This window comes from Euphorbia lathyris, chromosome 7 (assembly GCF_963576675.1).
Source record: "Euphorbia lathyris chromosome 7, ddEupLath1.1, whole genome shotgun sequence".
Lineage (NCBI taxonomy): Eukaryota > Viridiplantae > Streptophyta > Magnoliopsida > Malpighiales > Euphorbiaceae > Euphorbia > Euphorbia lathyris.
Genome location: NC_088916.1, coordinates 83665212 through 83674784, shown reverse-complemented (window position 1 = coordinate 83674784; position 9573 = coordinate 83665212).

Below are 9573 nucleotides of genomic sequence, written 5' to 3'. Positions count from 1 at the left end.
AAACAGAAGAAAAACCCTACAAAAGGAGTCAAAGACGACGTAAATCAAAAGCGCCAAATCAAGGACACGAACGAGAGCAAAGAAGTGAAAAACGCTCCGTGCCGCGATCGTGAATCCACCACCCACGATCGCGACATGCGTCCTTCAGCTACTTCTCCTCTTCGTCCAAAGCTCAACTTGATGCCCCCCGATTCACGGCCGAGGATTCCCATTCTCGGAAAGTGCAGAAATTCTGCCAAGTTCAATGAACACATGTTAAAATCCAAGAAACGCGTTCGTTCAAGTGGATAAAGACGTCCTTTCACAACGGACACGACTCTTCACAAAGGACACATCACTTCAGTCACAACCCTTCAACATCTATAAATAAAGAGTTGATATGGAGAAAAAAGAGATTATGAAATGTTATGTTATGTAACATGTTATGTTATGTTATGTAATGTAATATTGATAGAGAGAGATTAGTGCAGAGTTTATGTAGAAACTCTGACTCAAAAAAGAGTCAGAGTTTAGATTTTATTTCTGTTCAAAGCAATATGCTGTACACACATTGTTTACTCAATAATAACAAGTTTAGTAGCGTTTAGACATTGTTCCAGTTTAGTCTTGCATTTTGGTAGTGGCCGACCGAATCCCTATTACGAAGTTACAGCGAGAAGAATTAGTAAAAGGATCCGCCCCTGAGCCTGACAACCTCTAAGGAAACCCAAGGAAGGGACTGATCATCCGTTCACTTGCACGCCCTCGAAGGGTCCATGCGATTTCACTCTGTAAACTTGTATCAATTTATATTTCATCTAATAAAGTCCGTTCTATTCGATAAATCGTTATGCAGCACTTATGGTAACCAATCCACTAAAGTGATTGCTGGTGTTTTCATTAAAACGTAGTTAAATTCAAAATCATTACAAGGAAACTTTGTTGAACACTTAGGCAAATTATCATCTCGAAAGAGTTTTAATTTGATTAAGGGCAACTATCCCGAAAGGGTTTTGTCGCGTTCGAAGCCAATTAATTAGAGGTTCCGTCATTTATTTCATCATTATAATTAATACAAAGTTTAAAGTTGTTTTCTTTGCTCAATGCAAACGAATACATTTATTTGTTTTTCTAAAAGTTCTAAACATTCCTGTCTTGCAAATTAACTTTTAAATCATAAATAATTTCTAACATCTAAATACTCTAATCTAATTCTATTTCTAAACCAAATCCAATTTCAAATAACGTTTATCTATTTAATAAACCTTAAGTCGTATTTAAACTAAATTAATATAAGTTTTCGTTAAAAAACGTTCTCTGTGGGATCGATATTTTTATTACTACAAGCGAAACCGTGCACTTGCGGAAATCGTTCAACAAGTTTTTGGCGCCGTTGCCGGGGAACGCCAAATTTTTAACAAAAATTTATGTTTTTTCGTGTTTTATTTCGAACTTTGGTTTATATATCTATTTATTTATTTTTATAGTTTTTATTTAGTTTTTGAGGATGGTCACTAGGACTAAATCCTCGTTGTTATTTAACGTTTGCAATTAGATGTTTGCAGATATAAAAATCCAAGTCTTTTCAACAATAAACTGGAGATTTGATAATCACTGAAATTCAGCATGCAAATACATCAGAAGGAGAAGAAGAATTTTTGAAACAGGATGTCAGACGTGACATATGACTTTTCCAGAAAATTTACCTTTTCCCAAACACCTTTATCTCTTTTCTATACACTTAACCCTTCACCAAAATCTCATATCTCTTTGTTAAGAAATGTATTCAATTCCTACACTAAACCCAAATAATTTCCTTTTTATCATTCCCTTAAAACACCTACATTTATCTCTCTAAGAAATAGCTAATCAAAGAAAGATATATCAAAAGTAGGATGAAATTATCTTATCCGCCAGGAAGAAATTGTATACTTTTAATATAGTTTTGAAAGTTTCGGTTCATGTGCGTAGTTTTTGTTCATGCGCAGAACCAGAAGTTCGGGCATTCAACCGAAATCATTAGATCCTTAATTTGAGAAAACGCTAAAAAAAAGGGCCTAAAAAAAGAAAATACCAAAAAAATAAAAAAACCCAAAAGAAACAAAAATATAAAAATAATTTCAAAGTTTGGGATGCAGTTCTACTTTTTTATTCCAAATTGAAATTATTTCCAGGTAAGTTTTCAAACCTTTTGTTGTTTATTTTTAGTCTTGTTTGTTGTTTTATTTTCATCTTTACTTATTTTAAATTTAATTTACATTTGTTTATGATTTTTTAATTTTTAGTTTTTCGAGTTTTAAATCAATAAAAATTTATTTAAGTCATGTTCTAAGTTTGTCCAAGCAAAAGGAAGAAAAAAATAAATTTCTGAACTTACTGAGAATGTAAATTCTCAGTTGAGAATTTTACTTTCTTTGCCTTATAAATTTATGAACTTACAGAGAATCTGAATTCTCAGTTGAGAATTCAGAATTTCAAAATTTCAAGGGAAATGAAGAGAAAATAACAATTTCTGAACTTACCGAGGATTGAAATCCTCGGCCGAGAATCAGAATTCTCTGTAACATCAGCGGAAAAAAAATTACAATTTTAGCGTGCCGCGACCGCGGCTCAGTATCCTCGGTCGCGACACGATGAATTCCTGCAAAATCAGACCTGTATTCTTCTTTTCCTGCAGACACAACTTTTCAGAAACGAAAAATTGAGTTTCTTCATCTTTAGGAGGTTTGATTAACACCTTTTTCGCATCAAAACAACACCTCCTTTCATCCTAGGATTTTATAAATAAGTTATTGAGGATCAAAGTTCTGTTACATTCTTTTCATCTCTAACAGAATAAATCTCTGATATTCTTATATCTTAATTAACCAGAAACTAAGTTACCATGACTTCTGTTTCAGACAATAAACGTCCTGACTTATCAGCACGCTATGGTTGTTTCTTTCCGGTGTATAATCATGATGAGGGACGCCGTTATTATCAATTTCGATATACAATGCCCGTCGGGATGTTATATATGGACGAGTTCTTGAATGATGAACTCGGAATAAGCGACGATATGAATCGCTATTTGGAGAAATTGGGGTGGACTAAGTTTGCTCATATGAAATTTCCAATAATTAGAGATTGGATTCTGGAATTTTTCTGTTCTGTACGTTTTGTTAACAAACGTCGGATGCGTCTTAGTTTTCGCCACGACGGCAAAACTTACACATTTGGCTACCCAGAGTTACATGCCTGGTTTGGTTTTCCCCTACGGGATACATCCACACATCGTCCTGGCAGAAATATGACGTCTAGAGACATCTGGCGAATGCTAACTGGTTTTTCGCATTTCAATCCCAGATTCGCCTACAATAAAAGTATCAAATCCAATTCTATGGTTTATTTACATACATTCTTGTGTCACAGTTTGTTTGGACGCACTTCTAGTAGTATGGTCCAAGACACAAACCTGTATGTCTTAGGCGACATCTTCCGAGGCAATACCGTGAATTCATCGAAGATTTTGATGGACGGTCTGGTTGCCGCTTCTAGGTTGAAAGGGAGAAAGTCAACGGGATATGGGAATATAATCTGTGGCATTATACTCGGAGCGAAAGGATTAGTCGATGTTCCGTGGACCGATCCAGAACCCTTTCCATTTATGGATTATGAATACATGGAAAATGAGGGCCTGGTTAAAAATGTTTTTAGGATTGGCCCACAATTTCTTTCTGCAGAAGAAAGACAGATCTTCGTGCAAGCGAAGATTGATCGTTATCGGGCTATGCGGATCCCAATTCAATGGATGACGCTTTAATTTGCCTTTGTGTTGTTTAGTATTTTTGTTTTTACACAGTATGTAAATAGGTTTGTTTGTTTATAATTAAATTCATATTTATTTCATGCAATTATAATAAATCCATTCTTTTTATTATTTCGTCTGAGTACTAGTTTTATGTCTGTTTAAATTTTATCAGAGATAATTAATCGATGACGATACTTCTCAGTTTATATTTAATATCTCATAAATCTATTAAACAAGAGATTAATTTTTATTGGTAGAAAAGGAAAAGAAAAACGAACAACAACAAACTACCCAGGAATTAGCCTAGGGAAGCTAACCCCAATCCTATCTTCTAAGAGAAGATGAGAGATGAAACTAGGGGAAACAGGAAGGGTAGTAACGCCTAACGTCCCTTCATGGCCCGCCGCCGCCAAGCGATCAGCAACACGATTCTGCTCTCTAAAAATGTGTCTGAACTCTACGAACTCAAAGGAGGAGCAAAGCCTTATAATAGCTTTGATGAGTTGCGACTGTTAAGACCCATAGAATGATTCTCAGAAATCATTTTGATTGCTTCCAAATTATCAGACTCCACAGAGAGCCTCTTAACACCCAGCCTTTTAGCAAGATTGATTCCAGTAAGAATAGCCCAGAGCTCCGGAGAAAAGGAACATGACTAAATTAAATGTAAATGACTAAATATAGATCCATTTAACTTACATAATTAAATGAACATAAATGCTTCAATCGATTTTTTTTAATGTTTTTTCATAACCTTTGATATTCTTATCTTCATTGAATTAATTATATCATTTATTTTTTTTTTCCATTAATAAGGACAAACCTTTGGTTTTCCTTATCATTTAATGTTTTACATTTATGTTTTTAAGTACAGATTACATTTTCAAGGAGTTCAGGATATAATTTCTCAAGAAATTACACAAAACAGAGTTAAAATGCAAAATATGGATGATCAGGGGCTGATCCGCGGCCGAGAATGTCAAATTCTCGGTAACTTCAGCAAGCACCGCAAGAAAATTCAGAGAAAAATTCTCTGAATACCGCGTGCCGCGGCCGCGGATGGGGTATCTTCGGTCACGACCAGCGGCCTGTAGCGCCACCAGTTCCGGATTTTTGACTTCAATTGAGCCAATTCCTATTCCTTCATAACTCCTAAACACCTATATTTTACCCCTATATGTACCTATCCCTTACACAAACCTAACATCACACTTATTAAATCCACACCATATCACCTTTACTTTTACCAAATTTTTACCTACCCAATATACTTCTTTCCCAACCACACCTTTAAAACTTTTCCACACCATGCCTAAACATAAGACGGTTACTCATTAGGATTCCTTTACCTCTAATAATTTGTTTGCATGTTGAATATGGATCGATTCAGCATCATTTCAGATTCGGAAGGACAACGGTTCCAATTTATGCAGTTGGGGATGAAGAGATTCGTATTAAAGAGGATGAGCAGGCAAAGCACAAGAGCATGTTGTTTCCTACACACAAGCACAAAAGTTTGGTTAGATGATATTGTTACAAGCATTCCAAAGATGATCCGTGGTGGGCACCAATATCATACTTTAAGGAGAGAACACACGTCAACCCGACGCCGGTTATTATCATTTTTCCATCGTCAAGGCGTAGTGCCCACACTGTCTCCACCGGATTCACGATCACGTAATCAGGTTATATCTACTCTTTTCTTTACTCATTTATTTTGATTTGTTACCATACACCTATTTTATATTATGTTTGGTACACTTTTAATATCTTAATTTGGATACTTTAATTTTATACTTTTTCTTTCTTCATTCGTATGCTTATTTTCGTACATTTTTTTTCGTGTTTTATCAATTTTTGCACCAATGATGACATGGTCCAATTTAAGTGTGGGAGGAGATATACATATATCATTTTAGACATACGAATACATGCAACAAATGCAACAAAAAAAAAATTTCACAAATGCAACGTATATTGCAACACTTTTATAAACTTAACATTTTTATACATTTATAAATTACTCATAAGTTAAAATTTTTTTTTATGATTATTTTTAGGTTATCATTATCGATAGAAAGAATATATTTCTATACGGGTAATATTTTCAAATTTTTCACAAATCTTCGACACGATTTTAAGTAAAAATTGTCTCGAGTAAATGTATTTAAGTAAAAATTCTTTATTTTCAATCTCTATTTCATATCATGAAATTCATGATATGATAAATCTTATTTTAAATTTTCAATTAGTTTTATAGGCATTAAATTGAACTAACAATTTTTAGCTCGGTTTTGATTTTGTCTTACATTAACACCAATTGAAGTTTTTAAGGAAACTATAGCCATAATACATGTTGAATTTTAAGTCAATATAGGAAGAATGTGCTAATTTTCTTTTTCCCAAGTTACAATTTATAATTCATAATCATATTCTTAACTTTTGGCCACGATTGAGACCAACCTTATCACAGTCGAGGTATGAAAGGGAAGAAATAAATAAGTAAAGCGTACTTTTGGCCACGATTGCGACCACCCTTACCACAATCGAGGTATGGAAGGAACGTTTAAATAAGAAAAATTAAGCATGTTTAAAGTTTAAAGTAACGATTGCGTCCACCTATGGCATGGTCGGTACCTCTTAAGCGAACACAAATAAAATGCATATAAAGTTACGGTCGAGACCACCCTTATCACGGGCGTAACTAAGCAAATAAATTAAACTTTATACTCATATATAATAATTCAAGTTTGGGAAAGGAAATTTGGTGCTTTGAAATGGCTTGAGATGAAAGACTCAATAACATGCGTGCTTACATCGTCCCGAATACTTCAATTTAAACATTGAAATACAAGACGAATGATATATCGTATTTATACTAAGTTAGTTTGATATTTTGCGTATAAATTTACCATGCGAAGTTAGTCTTTTCGGCTTAACTAATTTAAAAAGTAAACACAAAGATATATGCTTTATTTTCATAAAGAGATTAGTTAAGGAATAAATTTAGTGAAATTTTGCTAAGTGTGGAGATTTGTTAAGCCCAAAATATACCTAAAATATCATTAACATTTACATCATTATTATTACAAATTTATGTTGTTTATATCTGTTTAGTTTACTTTTACTCTCAAATATCTTTCTTTCTTGCAAGGTACCTAAATATTTGGTAAAATCCAAATAGGAACGAAAAAGGATCAAAAACAGAAGAAAAACCCTACAAAAGGAGTCAAAGACGACGTAAATCAAAAGCGCCAAATCAAGGACACGAACGAGAGCAAAGAAGTGAAAAACGCTCCGTGCCGCGACCGCGAATTCACCACCCACGGCCGCGACACGCGTCCTTCAGCTACTTCTCCCCTTCGTCCAAAGCTCAACTTGATGCTCCCCCATTCACGGCCGAGGATTCCCATTCTCGGTAAGTGCAGAAATTCTGCCAAGTTCAATGAACACATGTTAAAATCCAAGAAACGCGTTCGTTCAAGTGGATAAAGACGTCCTTTCACAACGGACACGACTCTTCACAAAGGACACATCACTTCAGTCACAACCCTTCAACATCTATAAATAAAGACTTGATATGGAGAAAAAAGAGATTATGAGATGTTATGTTATGTAACATGTTATGTTATGTTATGTAATGTAATATTGATAGAGAGAGATTAGTGCAGAGTTTATGTAGAAACTCTGACTCAAAAAAGAGTCAGAGTTTAGATTTTATTTCTGTTCAAAGCAATATGTTGTACACACATTGTTTACTCAATAATAACAAGTTTAGTAGCGTTTAGACATTGTTCCAGTTTAGTCTTGCATTTTGGTAGTGGCCGACCGAATCCCTATTACGAAGTTACAGCGAGAAGAATTAGTAAAAGGATCCGCCCCTGAGCCTGACAACCTCTAAGGAAACCCAAGGAAGGGACTGATCATCCGTTCACTTGCACGCCCTCGAAGGGTCCATGCGATTTCACTCTGTAAACTTGTATCAATTTATATTTCATCTAATAAAGTCTGTTCTATTCGATAAATCGTTATGCAGCACTTATGGTAACCAATCCACTAAAGTGATTGCTGGTGTTTTCATTAAAACGTAGTTAAATTCAAAATCATTACAAGGAAACTTTGTTGAACACTTAGGCAAATTATCATCTCGAAAGAGTTTTAATTTGATTAAGGGCAACTATCCCGAAAGGGTTTTGTCGCGTTCGAAGCCAATTAATTAGAGGTTCCGTCATTTATTTCATCATTATAATTAATACAAAGTTTAAAGTTGTTTGCTTTGCTCAATGCAAACGAATACATTTATTTGTTTTTCTAAAAGTTCTAAACGTTCCTGTCTTGCAAATTAACTTTTAAATCATAAATAATTTCTAACATCTAAATACTCTAATCTAATTCTATTTCTAAACCAAATCCAATTTCAAATAACGTTTATCTATTTAATAAACCTTAAGTCGTATTTAAACTAAATTAATATAAGTTTTCGTTAAAAAGCGTTCTCTGTGGGATCGATATTTTTATTACTACAAGCGAAACCGTTCACTTGCGGAAATCGTTCAACAATGTCTGTGTGTACCAATTGAAGCTTCTCCTTTGCTCTCCAAGCCTCGCCTGTAGGAAATGAATGACGACTCATTTTTCCTAATTGACAGACGTGACAAACTCCAGTGCAGTCAGAGATTGTGGGTAGATCTTTCACCATGTCCTGTTGAGATAGTAACTTCAAACTTTGAAAATTGTTGTGTCCGAACCTCTTATGCCAAAGCCAACTGTCAGCTTCAGTTTGAGCTTTCATTGCTGCCATAGCAATACTTTCCCATTTAATAGGAAATGCTTTGTTCTCCATCTTCACACATACAACCTCCCTTTGTTGAGAATCATAAATTGCACAAGTGTTACCTTCAAAGTGCAAAGAATAACCATTATGCATCATTTGTGGCACACTCATCAAATTTTGGCTTAACCTAGGAACATACAAGACATCATTTATTTGTCTTGTTCCTTTCTTCGTGTTGATGGTGATCGTTCCTTTGCCTTCCGATTTTACGACAGCTCCATTTCCCATCGTAATTGGAACTTGAACAGATTCATCCAGTTTGGTGAAGATGTGAGGGTCTTTAGACATATGGTTAGCGCATCCACTGTCTATTAACCACATATCTTTATTTTATGTAGCAGCTTGACAAGCAACGAACAAGTGATCTTCTTCATCTTGAGTCTCCTAACTGGCTGCAGCTTGCTGTTGTGGCTTGTTTCTGCAATCATTTTCGGTGTGACCGAATTTGTGACAATAATTACATTTGGGTTTTCCTTTCTTCCAGTAATTTTTCTCCAAGTGGTTTGTAAGTTGACATATATGTCACAAGGAGGAAATTTCCCTTTCTTGTCTCCATCTTTGGATCTCGAATTGTTTCTCGAATTTTGGCCTTCTTTTCCTTTAGATTTATTTTTTGATCTGAAAGAAGAGGATTTATTTTTGTGTCTGGACTGCAAAGCTCCATCGGAATGAGTTTCTACTCGTCTTGAAATTCTTTCTTCATGAGCTTGTAGAGTGCCTAGTACTTCGGTGACCGATGTCTGGGAAAGATCATTAGATTCGATAACGCTGACGACTGAATCAAAATTTTCAGTCAGTGTAATCAAGAGTTTTTGGATAACTCTTTGATCACTAATATCTTCTCCATAATCTCGTAGCTGGTTCACAACTTCATTAACTCTTGACGAGTAGATTTTGATACCTTCGCCATCTTTCATTTTAAGGTTTTCGAAATCTCTCCGAAGAGTTTGGAGCTTGATGTTGCGAACTT